The sequence below is a fragment of the Coenobita brevimanus genome, chromosome 74, assembly GCF_032717465.1.
Source record: "Coenobita brevimanus isolate Jiangsu-jjx chromosome 74, ASM3271746v2, whole genome shotgun sequence".
Taxonomy (NCBI): domain Eukaryota; kingdom Metazoa; phylum Arthropoda; class Malacostraca; order Decapoda; family Coenobitidae; genus Coenobita; species Coenobita brevimanus.
Window position 1 is genome coordinate 11095423 of NC_137027.1, and position 16740 is coordinate 11112162.

A 16740-nucleotide genomic window follows, 5' to 3' on the forward strand; every position below is an offset into this window, starting at 1 on the left:
AAATGTTTAGATTTTTCATGGAGCCAAACTTAGCCATTAATGTTGGGATGACGAAATGATTCTATTATTTCTGGCAAGCATAATCACCTTAGAATTACTGTATCATTCAACTTCAAAAAGCAATATATAATTACACTGCAGTAACTGACAATACAACATCAAATAATGATAAAATGTCGCGAGAAAAGTTCCGTAACCAAATAAAAAATTTCACCACAGTACGGTAGTGATAATTTTTACCAATTCTAATCTATAAAAAAGGCACGCATCAAATACACATTAAAAGTAATGCCCTACCCTATGTTTCTCTTCCCTATGGTGTATATAATATGCTATCTGACTGCAGTACTGACACAAATTGGGTGCCCGATATCGACGTCCCTTTCCAAATGGTTCGCCCTCTCCCGTTTATTTTCTTACTCCTTATTTACACTTCATTCACCTGACATTGAAAACAAAACCCTTGCATGTAATTATCAGATCTACTTACCGGAAGTGTGTAAGGGGATGTCCTTCTGTAACAGGAGAAAATGTGTCGCACCAGCCCTAGGCATCCACCCGAACACCACGCCTCAGCACACATCAACTGCACTCTTATGAGACACTTATTTTGTCCCGCACAACCAAAGTAACGCACCATAAATGTTTATTCACTAATCACATTGGCAATAAATATACCCACTAGCGCTGGAAGGCACGTACGGCCCCGGTATTTCCTCGTAAACATATGAATGGGCGGCGAGCGGTTGTTGTGTTGATCCTGAGATCAAAGGAGCCGCCAGTCTCTCACGCCAATTACAATCTCACATGGCATTAGTATGACCTGCACTGCCACGGTAGCACATCATGGGGGTGAACTCAAGTACCTTATCATCATCAAATATCTCAAAAGTCGTCAAAAAATAACCATAGTCCTGGAATCTGCTACTAAATGCTTGAGACGGGAGCGACCTTGGCAGCCATATTGAAATCTGACCTGGAGCGGGGAGGGGGATACAGCACAGAGAGAAAAATAACTAGATTATATGTTTCGCGATTTTTTTTTATTTAATGACGGATTTTTATTTTTCCTTGTGTACGAAAAGGGTACGCTTTATAACACCTTCTGGTTGAATACCAGCCACCTATTAATGACACATGAGAGATTTACGAAAATAAGTTCAACCAAATGAAGTTGTGTTTCTTACCTGCAAGAGTTTCTCTTCTTATCTTTACCTAAATGTCATGAAATAGTTGTGGTTAAATATTCATATAATATTTAATTTAGCGCCGTCGGTCCAGTGTGTACTGTTTATCGTCATCAAGTGGTTCGCAAAAAGACCAGTCATTGAGCAGCTGTGTAGTATGAATAAACTAGAGACAATGTGTATATAACGAGCACACTAGGTGACGCGATTGAATTAGTTCCACCAAAAATAAGGCAACATTCATATACTTTCTTGGTCTTGAGCTGTGCATAATATCGTTGGATTATACTTTTATCTGCCCCCTAAAATTACCAAGGACTCCACAATCCAACCAGGGTGAATATTCATCCAAAATACGTCCACGCAGACATATTTCTGAGAGCAATTCATTTCCACAGAGTTTAGTTTATCGTAGGAACTGGTTAAGTTCTTTCATGAATTGTGTCAAAGCGCCGCATACCCCCACAAAGTTACCAGACCATATTATGGCTTGTGATATGAGAAACCAAAAAATTTGCTGGCAAGGTTTGGAGTCTGAATATGCCATTATCGATAAAACAACATAAACTAAGAAGAAAAGAGAACTAGGCATCATGGTTATTCCTTTTTAGCTATCGAACGAAAGGGTAGGCAACATTCATGTAGTTGGGAACATTGATCAAACACATACAATCGCTTTAAATTCTCTTATTAAACCTAATATAAGCTAGGTAACTGATGTCAGTATTGTAATAGCCGTCTGTCCACAGCTCTTTACCAAAGAAACAGTCCCGGAAGATAGAGTAGTGGAAATATCGTCATTTTTAGGTTGGCCACCGAGGAGTAAGGATGTCGGCAGGGTCGCTCCTGTTGGCCAATGGTCTCCATGGCAACGCAGACTCCGGACTCGTATTCTCGTCGATTTCAGGATCCCTCTCAGCACCTTGCTTTTAGTAATGCCTCATGAATATTACATCTCAGTACTTTCTATCATGATATCGATATGCTATTAATGTCGACATAGTTGCATAAATAGCATAATTGAGAATATTGCTGACATACGCAGAATCAAATTGAAAAAGAGAAAGTGCCTTACGCTTTTTGGTACTGTACCTCTTCCTTGCCCATATATGTTTCCATAATTGCCTTGTATATTGCCTATTTACATGGATACTGAAAAGCTACAAATAACATAAATGGATATTACATCGTGGAATATTCCTCTTTTATGCCATTGATGCCAACAATGACAATATTAACACGATAATAATGATAATGATGAAGATGATGATGATGATGATGATACTACTACTACTACTACTACTACTACTACTACTATTACTACTACTACTACTACTGCTGCTGCTGCTACGACTACTACTACTACTACTACTACTAATAATAATAATAATAATAATAATACATAATTGCTCCCTAAAATGTATCCATGAGTCTCTTAACAGCCCGATGACGTAATAGATACAGATAGGAAGGTAGGTAGGTAGATAGATAGGTAGATATATAGATAAATAGACAGAGACTTTGATTTGGGGGTTAATCTTGGCACCTCCAGTGGATTTTCCTTCACATCCGAGTCGACTTTTTGTAGATATGGGACAAATGAAGCCCTTCCATCCTATATTGATTATTTTATTCATGCTACTGACAGACGATTTTACTCAGTCTTAGAAAGGCCTCTGGTATCGATTTTTTTTTTTTTACCTATTTTTGCCCAGTGTCCATTTGTAGGAACAGAACTGGACATTTTGAAAAGCTAATAAAGGGGGACAAAAATTTGGACCTATGATTTTCGCGACTATGAGCCGATAGGTGAAGGGCGGTACGCTAATGCCCCTTCAGCAAATTCCCGCTAACCCCGCCACTTCGAAATGTCTCTCTCAGGCTAAATAAAATCGTCAGGAGGCAGACAGAATATATAACACTTCACTAAGAACTTACTCGGCGATATCTCATGTGTTGCAGGAACAGCCCGGTCTGCTGGTGTGGGCTTGGGTGTGGCAGTGAGAGTAGGAAATGAGTAAATGATGTAGGGTAGACACTGACAACATTGAGCCGTCCCCACAACACACGAGAAATCGCCCAGAAAGACATGTCGGGTCTCAATGGGTGTTTGAATCCCGGTGACGTCATTAATAGGACCCTCCTACTGAAGGGGTTAATCGAGAAACCTCTCCTGAACTGAATAAAATAAATAACATGAAATAAAAAAAAGTTCCAAACCTCACCTAATTTTTCCCTCTATCATCCATTATACTCGTGGGTGTTGGAGAGGGACGCCTTCATGGGGTGGCACCGATATGGCCTGGCTGTGGAGCTGCCCGGTTATACCAACGTCACCCAACTCCCTCCCTATCCCCGGAAAGAAGGATGATTGACTGCAGAAGGGTAGTTTTGTCCTGCAGTCCGCTGGGTGCACGTTCACCTGAGCCTGAGAACTACTACTACCATTACCACTTCCACTACTGGTGCTTACTGAGTAGCAGACTTACTGAGGATCACTTTCTAAGGAGAATAAAGGCTAATGGGCCAGCTCCTTACAAATGTTGTTGTGATGTCCTATTGAAAACTACTACTGCTACTCTACTACTACTACTATTACTACTACTACTACTACTACTGTGTACTCTTAGGGCCCTGTTATACCAGTGACAGGTTCCATAACATTTCTTCCTTAGCGATTTAATTGGCATATGACTCTTGTCTGTTTTATCATGTAAATATTGACCTAGTTTCCATCAATAGCATGAAAGAGGATACTGAAGCATAATATGCAGAATAAATCGCTAGGGAAGATTTGCTACGATATCTGTGAACCCATATATAATACAACTCGTACCATAAATTTTTTTTATTTTATTCCCCCATTCTTAATTTGTATCCCTTCCTCCATTACTAACTTTCTTCCTTCCCTCCATTCCTAACTTTCTCTTCTCTCCATTCCTAACTTTCTTCCATCCCTATATTCCTAATTTTCTTTCTTCTCTCCATCCCTAAATTTATTCCTTCCCTACATTCCTAACTATCTTCCCTCCTTCCCTTAATACTCAACACTTATCTTATTTCATGGCATCTCCTTGGTATAATCTGATAGGTAGGAGACGCACACCTGTCCTCCCATCAACGACTACCTTCCTCCATTCCACTTTCCTCCCATCGACCACTCTTAACCTTCCTCCATCACACCTTCCTCCATCCATCATTCATTACCTTCATCTCTCCCTCCAAGTTATTTCCGCTGGAAGCTATGGAAACATCGCCTTCACTTTCCTCCATCCCACCTTCCTCCCTCCATTATTCATAACTATCTCTCCCCCATCCCCGAGTCATCTCCGGTGGTTGCTATGGAAACGCCGCCTACCCACCACCAACCACCCCTGACCCCATCACATCTCAGCTCCTTGTTCTATACACTTCCCTTCACTTTATCACACATTACATACATTCAAGGCCTTTTTGCCATTCCAAAACCTTCTTTCTATTCCTCAAATGAAGGTATAGGCGACATTTTGGGTCAGAAATAAGTAATAACAGATCCATCAGAGCCACTCCTCCCTAGCCACCCAAAGCAACAGACGACACACATTTCAAAGTTGCCAAATAGTAATTCATAAAAATCGCGAGTCCTCTTCTCAAAAGATGTTACGAAGCTGCTAAAGATGAAAATTACCAAAAATCATGCTCGACTTGGGAGACTATTCCACTGACTAGGCAAAAAAATCCCTTCAAAAGCTTTCTACCTCCAAATAAAAGGATTTAGAGCTGGCTATATTATTCATAACTTGGTATACCACATCCCACAGGAAGTCGGGTGATCTGCTGACACCATGAAATGGCTAATTTGGAAGCTTATGCAATACATTGTTCTTCATTATGCTTTAGGAAAAGTAACAAGAAGGACGAGGAAACGTATATTTTGGCCATGGAAACTGCTATATCCGTCATTTTCTCATGGCAAGAGAAGCTTCCATTGACATACGACAACTCTACCAAAAATGACGTCACATCATCGCCTCACGCCCAGCACAAGCAGTGGAGCAGTGGCTATTCCTGGGAGTTTTTGCAGACAATTTAATGTAGCGAAATTTATCCAAGACCCCGTTGTCGTTGTATTATACTCTCTCATTGAATGGGACGTTTCTCTAATACATTTGATCGCTCCACTGGAAGGAATTACGGCCGGTTTGATGACATGAATATGGCTTAATTATTTAGTTCTGCCAAATTAAAGTTACCCATGTAAGTAGTAAAAGTGAGGCATCTTCCCTACCTGGAACCTTTAGTCCGACTTATGCATTGCTGATTAGGTTCGAATCTTTAGTATTTAGTTAGCTTTATACCAAAAATATAGATTATCCTTCATTTGAAACTATATTTGATAGATGTCTTATTTGACTGCAATATAATTCTTGAAGGACAGCCCTTGATATGTCTAAATAAGTTTCAATAAATCTAAGTTTCTCTCCTGATAACGAAACAGTCGAATCATGACTGACTCACTGGCTTCGCTTCGCTGCCAACAAAGATGCCACGTCCTGGCTCACTGAAGAATGATAATATGTGAATTAGAAGATGTAAGCAAAACACTTAAGCCATTTTCATTAACGAAAGATAATTGTACTTGACAAAAACATTGTCACAAATTAAGTACAGATTGGTATCGTGTGCTCTAAATGTTTAGTTAGAACTACCTTTTATGCTGGATAGAGATTTGATCTGGCAAAACTGATCTTCACTGTTTTCCACCTATAATACAATTAAAAAGCTTCAAGAACCACAATAAGCTGATGTATTGGTTAAAATAACAGTTTCTACAGACAGCTGTACCAAAGAATCCCGCCAAGAGTCAATATATAAACCAAAATCATCATTTTTGTCCCGACCGTCGTTGAGTGAGGACCTGCGCCACACACCTGCAGTACAGGGACATAAGGAAGCATCGCTTGGAGAGACGCTGCCCGTCTCACTAATGATTCTCGAATGCATGTTGCATCACGCCACCGATCCCACGCAACACCATACCCACATCAGCCTCTCACACCACACCATACTCATACCAGCCTCTCACACCACGTCATAGCTATACCAGTCTGTCACAGTACTCAATACAGAATCATCTTACCACACCACACAACGCAGAATCGCCTTACCACACCACACAACACAGAATCACTCTGCTACACCACACCGTATATATACCAGCCTCCCACACCACACCGCACCCATACTAGCCTCCCACACCACACCATACCCATACCAGCCTTCCATACCACACCATACCCATACCAGCCTCTCACCTCACAGAACACAAGACCATCCTCTCGCACCACGCCATACCCATACCAGCCTCTCACACCACACCATACCCATACCAGTCTCACACACCACACCATACTCATACCATCCTCTCACACCACACCATACCCATACCAGCCTCTCACACCACACCATACCCATACCAGCCTCTCACACCACACCATACCCATACCAGCCTCTCACACCACACAACAGACAATTGAAGTTACAACCAACTACACTCTTGTATGGTGTTTATACCTTTCCAGCAACAAAACTGATTTAATGAATAAATAAATAAATAAATAAATAAATAGCATGCAGGAATCAACACACGAGGTATATAGTAAATAAACCCAGTCAAGCCAAGGATGTCAGTTTAATTTTTTTCTTGTCATCTACTGTACTTTCCTTTCCTTTCATATATAATTCCTCCAACATGCTTGGACACGTTGACTCTCGTAACCTACTGGCAGTTTTTCACGATGCTCGATCCCTAGTAGCCTTGCTATTCAGCCGCTAATCCCTGAGGTCACACTCTATGCCCTCATCCCAGGTCTTTTTTTCGTCTCCCTCTAACAACTCTACTCCAAATGTTCACAGCTCTCACCCTGCACACCCAGTTGTCATCCTCCATCCTCGCCACATGCCCAGACCATCTCAATGTACCCTTTCTCATCACAGCACTAACATAATCAAGTCCCAGCCTTCCTCTCAACTCTTCATTCTCCATCCAGACCCCCCTCCCCCCTCCTGACATTCAAGGCCGCACTACACATCCATCTAATCGTAACATCTGACAATATCACTCGGCTTAGGATACACTTTTGATAGTGGAAGGATTAGATACACGATTTATAAACCTTTTGAGGAAGGACCTTTCCGAGAAAAAAAAAAAAAAAATGGTGGCCCATAGGAGAGCTAAAAAAAAAAAAAGTGATCACGAAGCATCGAAGGGTTAAACTGGTAAGAAGGATGTGTTACGAAGCTTCCTAAACATCCCTCCATTCCTCCCTCCATTCATAACTTCCCTCCATCCATCCCTCCTTACATTCTTAACTTTCCTCCATCCCTCCTCTTTTCCCTCTATTTTTAACTTTCCTTCATCCTTCCATTCTTCACTCCATTCTTAATTTTCCCCCTTCCTTTCCTTATTCCTTACATTCTTAACCTTCCTCCATCCCTTCCCCTTTCCGTCTACTTTTATCTTTACTCCATCCGTCCATCCATTCTTAACTTTTCTCCCACCCTGCACGACATCTCCATTGGTTGATATGGAAACGCCGCCTCAACCACCACCACCACCACCACCTTGACATTTCATCTCTGATGGTTGCTATGGAAACGCAGCTTCCTCCACCACTGCAACTATTTTTTATACCTTGAAACCAGTCGCCGCCGGTTGCCCTCCTCCAGCATCACAACCACCTTGACATCTCCTTCCGCTGGCTGCTCCTCCACCACCACCATCTCAACCACAACCGCCACAACTTTTACACCTCATCTCCCCTGGTTACTATGGAAACGCAGCCTCCACCGCCCCCCTGACATCACCACATATCACCCCACACATTGTTTTACACACTTCCCTTCACTTTATCACCGATTACATATACACAGAAACTATCTGCCATTCTAAAACTCTCTTTAAATCCCTAAGATGAAGGTATAGCTGTCATTATGGGTCAGAAAAAGGTAATAACAGATCCATGAGAGCCACTCCTCCCCAGCCACCCAAAGCAACAGACGACACACATTCCAAAGTTGCCAAATAGTAATTCATAAAAATCGCGGTTCCTGTTCTCAAAAGATAATGCGAAGCGGCTAAAGATAAAAACCACCAAAAATCATGCTAGACTTGGGAGACCCTTCCAGTGACTGGGCAAAATATCCCAACAAAAGCTTTCTACCTCCAAATAAAAGGATTTAGAGCTGGCTATATTATTAATAAATTGGTATCCCATATCCCACAGGAAGTCGGGTAATCTTCTTACACCATGAAATGGCTAATTTGGAAGCTTATCAATGCTTTGTTTTTCATTATGCTTTAGGAAAAGTAACTAGAAGGACGAGGAAACGTATATTTTGGCCATGGAAACTGCTATATCCGTCATTTTCTCAGGGCAAGAGAAGCTTCCATTGACATACGACAACTCTACCAAAAATGACGTCACATCATCGCCTCACGCCCAGCACAAACAGTGGGGCAGTGGCTATTCCTGGGAGTTTTTGCAGACAATTTAATGTAGCGAAATTTATCCAAGACCCCGTTGTCGTTGCATTATGCTCTCTCATTGAATGGGACGTTTCTCTAATACATTTGATTGCTCCACTGGAAGGAATTACGGCCGGTTTGATGGCATGAATATGGCTTAATTATTTAGTTCTGCCAAATTAAAGTTACCCATGTAAGTAGTAAAAGTGAGGCATCTTCCCTACCTGGAACCTTTAGTCCGACTTATGCATTGCTGATTAGGTTCGAATCTTTAGTATTTAGTTAGCTTTATACCAAAAATATAGATTATCCTTCATTTGAAACTATATTGGATATATGTCTTATTCGACTGCAACATAATTCTTGAAGGACAGCCCTTGATATGTCTAAATAAGTTTAAATAAATCTAAGTTTCTCTCCTGATAACGAAACAGTCGAATCATTACTGACTCACTGGCTTCGCTTCGCTGCCAACAAAGATGCCATGTCCTGGCTCACTGAAAAATGATAAAATGTGAATTAGAAGATGTAAGAAAAACATTTAACCCATTTTCATTGACGAAAGATAATTGTTCTTGACAAAAACACTGTCACAAATTAAGTACAGCTTGGTATCGTGTGCTGTGAATGTTTAATTAAAACTACCTTTTATGCTGGATAGAGATGTGATCTGGCAATATTGATCTTCACTGTTTTCTACCTATATTACAATTAAAAAGCTTTAATAACCATAATAACCTGATGTAATTGTTAAAATAAAAGTTTCTACAGACTTCTGTACCAAAGAATCCCGCCAAGAGTCAATATATAAACCAAAATCATCATTTTTGTCCCGACCGTCGTTGAGTGAGGACCTGCGCCACTCATCTCCAGTACAGGGACATAAGGGAGCATCTCTTGGAGAGGCGCTGCCCGTCTCTCACTAATGATTCTCGAATGAATGTTGCATCACTCCACCTATTCCACACAACACTATACCCACACCATCCACTCGCACCACACCATACCCATTCCAGCCTGTCACACCATACAATACCCATACCAGCGTCTCACACCACAACATACCCATACCAGCCTGTCACACCATATTATACCCATACCAGCCTGTCACACTTTACCATGCCCATACTGGCCTATCACCATATCATTCCCATACCAGCCTTTCACATCATACCATGCGCATACCAGCCTAACACCACACCATACCCATACCGGCCTGTCACTCCATACCATGCCCATTCTAGCCTGTCACACCATACCATACCTATACCAGCCTGTCACACCATACCATACGCATACCAGCCTCTCACACCACACCATACCCATTTCCAGCCTGTCACTCCACACAATGCCCATACCAGCCCATCACACTACACCATACCTACGAGTAAATAGCATGCAGGAATCAACACTCGAGGTATATGGTAAATTAACCCAATAAACCGAAGGATGTCAGTTTAATTTTTGTTCTTGTCATCTACTTTCCTTTCCTTTCCTTTATAAATGCTCCAACATGCTTGCACACGTAAACCTTCGTAATCTAATGGCAGCTCTTTGCAATGCTCGATCCCTAGCTGCCATTCTTTTCAGCCCCTAATCCCTAAGGTCACACTTTATGACCTGATCCCAGGTCTTCTTCCGTCTGCCTCTTGGAACTCTACCTAAAATGTTCACAGCTCTCACCCTGCACACCCAGTTGTCATCCTCCATCCTCGCCACATGCCCAGACCATGTCAATGTACCCTTTCTCATCACAACACTGACATATTCAAGTCCCAGCCTTCCTCTCAACTCTTCATTCTCCACCCTGACCTCCCCTCCCTCGCCTGTCCTTTACGGCCGCACTACACATCCATCTAATAATTATCATCTGACAATATAACTCGGCTTAGTATACACTGTCATAGTGGAAGGATCTGATACACGATTCTGAAACCTATTGAGAAGAGACCTTCCCGAGAAAAAAAAAAAAAAAAAAGCGTCTGGTGTACATAGGGGAACTAAAAAAAAAAAAAAGAGATCACGTAGCATCGAAGGGTTAAACAGGTAGGGAGGAGGTGTTACGAAGCCTCCTAAACATCCTTCCCTCCATTCTCCCTCCTTCCCTACATTCTTAACTTTCCTCCATCCCTCCCTTTTTCCCTCTATTTTTAACTTTCCTTCATCCTTCCATTCTTTACTCCATTCATAACTTTCCTCCTTCCCTCCCTTCTTCCTTACATTCCTAACTTTCCTCCATCCCTCCCCTTTCCCTCTGTTTTTATCTTTCCTCCATTCTTCCATCCATCCCTCCATTCTTAGCTCTCCTCCCTCCCTGCATGACACTTCCGTTGATTACTATGGATCCTCCCCCTCCACCACCACCACCTTGACACTTCATCTCCTCTGGTTGCTATGGAAACGACGCCTCCTCGAGCACTACCACCACCATCATCTTGACACAGCATCTCTGCCAGTTGCTATGGAAACGCCGTCTCCTCCTCCACCACCACAACTACCTTGAAACCACACCTCCTCTGGTTGCTATGAAAATTCGGCCTCCTCCACCATCACAGCCATCTTGACATCCCCTTCCGCTGTTTGCAATGGAAACGCAGCCTCCACCATTACCACCACCATCAAAACTTTTACACCTCATCTCCCCTGGTTGTTATGCAAACACAGCCTCCACCAGTACCAGTACCACCATCATCACCACCATCAAAACTTTTACACCTCATCTCCCCTGGTTGCTATGGAAACGCAGCCTCCACCACCACCACCCTGACCCCACCACATCTCACCCCACACCTTGTTTTACACACTCTCCTTCATTGTATGACCGAGTACATATACATAGCACCTTTCTGCCATTCTTAAACTTTCTTTAAATCCCTAAGATGAAAGAATAGGCTACAATTCGGGTCAGAAATAGCTAATAACAGATCCATGAGAGCCACTCCTCCCCAGCCACCCAAAGCAACAGACGACACACATTCCAAAGTTGCCAAATAGTAGTTAATAAAAATCGCAGTTCCTGTTCTCATAACATGTTACGAAGCTGCCAAAGACGAAAATTACCAAAAATCATTCTAGACTTGAGAGATTCTTCCACTGGCTAAGCAAAATATCCCTTCAGAAGCTTTCTACCTGGATATAAAAGGATTTAGAGCTGGCTATATTATTCATAAATTGGTATCCCATATCCCACAGGAAGTCGGGTACTCTATCCCATACCATGATTTGGCCAATATGGAAGCTTATACAATGCTATTTTCCTTTATGCATTAGGAAAAGTATCTAGAAGGACGAGGAAACGTATATTTTGGTCATCGGCACAGTTATTTCTGGAATTTTCTCAGGGCAAGAGAAGCTTCCATTGACATACGACAACTCTACCAAAAATGACGTCACATCACCGCCTCACGCCCAGCATAAGCAGTGGGGCAGTGGCTATCCCTGGGAGTTTTTGCAGACAATTTAATGTAGCGAAATTTATCCAAGACCCCGTTGTCGTTGTATTATGCTCTCTCACTGAATGGGACGTTTCTCTCATACGTTTGATTGCTCCCCTGGAAGGAATTACGGCCGGTTTGATGACATGAATATGACGTAATTATTTAGTTCTGCCAAATTAACGTTGCCCGTGTAGGTAGTAAAAGTGAGGCATCTTACCTACCTAGAACCTTTAGTCCGCCTTATGCGTTGCTGAGTAGGTTCGAATCTTTTGTATTTAGTTTGCTTTATACCAAAAATATAGAATATCCTTCATTTGAAACTATATTAGGTAGATGTCTTATTCGACTGTAACATAATTCTTGAAGGACAGCCCTTGATATGTCTAAATAAGTTTCAATAAATCTAAGTTTCTCTCCTGATAACGAAACAGTCGAATCATGACTGACTCACTGGCTTCGCTTCGCTGCCAACAAAGATGCCATGTCCTGTCTCACTGAAGAATGATAATATGTAAATTAAAAGAAGCAAGAAAAGCAATTAAGCCATGTTTATTAACGAAATATCATTGTACTTGAGAAAAACACTGTCACAAATTAAGTACAGTTTGGTATCGTGTGCGCTTAATGTTTAGTTAGAAGTACCTTTGATGCTGGATAGAGATTTGATCTGGCAAAACTGATCTTCACTGTTTTCCACCTATAATACAACTAAAAGGCTTTAATAATCATAATAAGCTGATGTAATGGTTATAACAACAGTTTCTACAGACTGCTGTACCAAAGAATCCCTCCAGGAGTCAATATATAAACTAAAATCATCATTTTTGTCCCGACCGTCGTTGAGTGAGGACCTGCGCCACACACCTTCACCATAAGGGCATAATATTTTAGATGTCGCGCATCTTTTAGAGAGGCGCTCCCCGTCTCTCACTAATGATTTTCGAGTGAATGTTGCATCGCTACACCGATTTCACACCACACCATATCCACACCAGCCTCTCACAATACACCATATTCATAGCAGCCCATCACACCACACCATACCCACACCAGCCTGTCACACCACACCATACCCATACCACCCTCTCACATCACGCCATATCTGTGCCAGTCTGTCACACCACACAGCACAGAATCAACCTCCTACATCACACCGTACCTATACCAGCCTCCCACACCACACCATACCCATAATGGCCTCCCACACCATGCCATACCCATTTCTGGCTTCCACACCACACCATACCCATACTAGGCTCTCAAACCACACCATACCCATGACAGCATCACACCACACCATACCCATATCAGTCTGTCACAGAACACAGAACAAAGAATTACTCGAACACCACACCATACCCATACTAGCCTCCTACACTACACAATACCCATACCAGCCTGTTACACCACAACACAGAGTCACCTTCTCGCACCACACCATGCCCATACGAACTTGTCACACCACAGAACACAGACTCACCCTCCTACACCACACCATACCCATACCAGCCTTCCTCATCACACCATACCCATACCAGCCTCACATCACACCATACCCATACCAGCCTCACATCACACCATACCCATACAAGCCTCACACCACACCATACCTATATCAGCCTCTAACAACATACCACACCATACCCATACCAGCCTCCTACACCACACCATACCCATACCAGCCTCTCACAACACAACACAGAACCACCCTCCCACACCACACCATACCCATACCAGCCTTCCACACCACACGATACCCATACCAGCCTCTCACACCACACCATACCCGTACCAGCCTCCCACACCACACCATACCCAGACCAGCCTCCCACACCACAACACACCCATACCAGCCTCTCACACCACACAATTCCCATACCAACCTCCCACACCACACCATACTCATACCAGCCTCCTACACCACACCATACCCATACCAGCCCCCCCCATACCAGCCTCCCACACCACACCATACCCATACCAGCCTCCCACACCACACCATACCCATACCAGCCTCTCACACCACACCATACCCACATTAGCCTCCCACACCACACCATGTCCATACCAGCCTCCCACACCACACCATACCCACACCGGCCTCCCACACCACGCCATACCCATACCAGCCTCTCACACCACACAACACAATCATTTTCTCTCACCACATCACTATAAGGGCAGTAACCGAGGGACCCTGAAGCTTCCGCATCTACTTTGCTAATTTTCTGTTTTATTCCAATTTGTATCCTAATCATCACTGAGTCAAGACTTTCACGAGTGGCTGTCTTCACACCTTCACGGCCGTATTGCAGGTGGTACAGGATACTTCGTAATGCCTCTTTCTTAGATATTCATGTTTTATTTTTGCGTTTCCTAGCCTAACTGCATGCCTCACAGCTTTATGCCGACCCGTCAACCCTTGTCTACCTGAATGTCAGCTAATTTGTTTATCAGTTTGTCAGACTGTCTGCCATCCTTCATGGTTGCATCTCTGTCAAACAGGCCAGAAGTATATCAGTTAGGCATGCAGATAGACAGGAAGGATGGCATGTAGTGAGGTAGGCAGACAACTGCAGGCAGGCTGGCAGGTAGACAGAGTGGCATTTACTGTATATGTTCGATGTCTGTTTTTTCCTCAGAATGTCTGACCACAGTTTCGTCACCTGCTCCATCCTGTTCCTCCAGCTGGATAATGTTCTCTGTCACACTCATCTCGAACCGGTTCGGTGTACTTGTGTCCCCAGCATGGTCTCCTGATCCTGGCTTCACAGGATTCATTCGACACTCTCTCCTCTGCAGCACTCTGGCCGAAATCCCGCCAGCATCCACGCTATCTGTGTCTGTCTTCTCCGTTTGCCCTCTGCTCCTCCTATCGACGCAGGCAACTCCTGTTTTTCATTACCGGTATGCACCCTCTGTCACTGCAACTGATCTTCTACCTATCCCTTCACAGCTATCCATCACTGAAACACTACTCTCAATTGCTCTACTTATCCTACTCCTATCTACTCCTTTGATGATGGTACCGTCCTCGCTAGTGGCCAGGTGGGTGCTGTTTGCTGTCTCTTCCGTCATCACCTGCCAGCGTCTCCCCAGCTGGGCCAGCAGTACCCAGTATGAAGTGCTTGCTCTTATCTCTGTCCCTGACTCCGTTTTTCTGAAAACTTTCCATGCTTAAACATCCGAGATTACCAAGTAGCTCTCGCCTTTCTCCACAACCTCTTCCCATGCCGTCCACTTCCCCTCTTCTCTTCTCTTCTCTGCTTCCTCCTTTCCCATCTCGATCGGACTCATGCTTCAGTTTACAGCTTTGTCAGTATCCCGGGCCATATTAGCCACACCCGGCATAACCCGGCTGGCCCTGTCAGAGATGCTTTTTAACCTCCCCTCCCCTTCCCTGCCATCCGCCCCTCCTGTGTCCAAGACAAATCCATTGACAAGAGGGCCAGGGAAGACCTAGACTTGCTTACTGATGGCAAACGGCCCGTCGTCGTCTGCAGTTAGCACAATGATAATGATAGAGGTCAGGGGCGGCGTAGCTAGGAATTTTAAAATGGGGTGAACCCACTTATGGGATGGCGGATGGCCCTAGGAAAACTGTTCAGGGGGATCTGGAAACATTCCCCTGAAAATATGGGGTGACCACTGGGGTGGTCGGACATATTTTAGGGGTGGCCTTGGCCACCTTTGCCACCCCTCTGGCTATGGCACTGGTTACGGTCCGTGGAGTGGAACATATCTGCAGTGAGCCTCCCATCTTCACCCGTTCCTGCGATGTGGCCGCTCCCAGGTCCTGAAAGCTTTGTAACGCTCCTATACCTAAATGAGGCATTAATTCTTGCCTTTTATCCTTGGACATACACTGTCATCACGTTATTACCTGTCCAGTCATTTGCCACCTTTACACCCCCTGGGTTGTTGCTTACTAGCTTATGCAACCTCTTTTATCACTCACGCTGATATTTTAGCGGACATTCTCATCCTGTATCCCGATTTCCTTGGCCTTTGATTCCATGGGACTTATTGCTCTACTGTGGTGATCATTGTTTTATTAGTTTTTATTAATTTCATCATCATCATCATCACTGTTGTTGTCGAAAGCCATTATTATTATTATTATTATTATTATTATTTATTGCGTTATGTACATGGACTTTTTTCATTAGCACATAATAGGATATTAGGATGTGATGTGCAGAGTAAATCGCTAAGGAAGAGGTCATGTGAAGGGAAGGTGGGGGGGGGGGGTTAGGCGCGAGAGGTGGAGAGGTAGATAAAGAGGACATATAGGTAGACTGGATTGCGTGCCCCCCCCCTCTCTCTCTCTCTCTCTCAAGAAAGAGCGACCTATAGCCCTTGCCTTTAATATCGGGACTCTTCAGCCTAGCCCCTGGCCCCTTCGCATGATAGTATAGACAAGTGGCCTCTTTAAAACTGGGGCTTATTTATTCAGAGAATATTATTTACAAACAGGACGAGAGTAAAACCACGTGAGAATGGACTTTAAACTTCCTACGAAAGACTTAAAATACTAGAAAAATAGGTAATTACAGAATGAACTGATTTAAAAGGCTGCCCGTATAGTGAGTAAATGGACCTTTAAAGA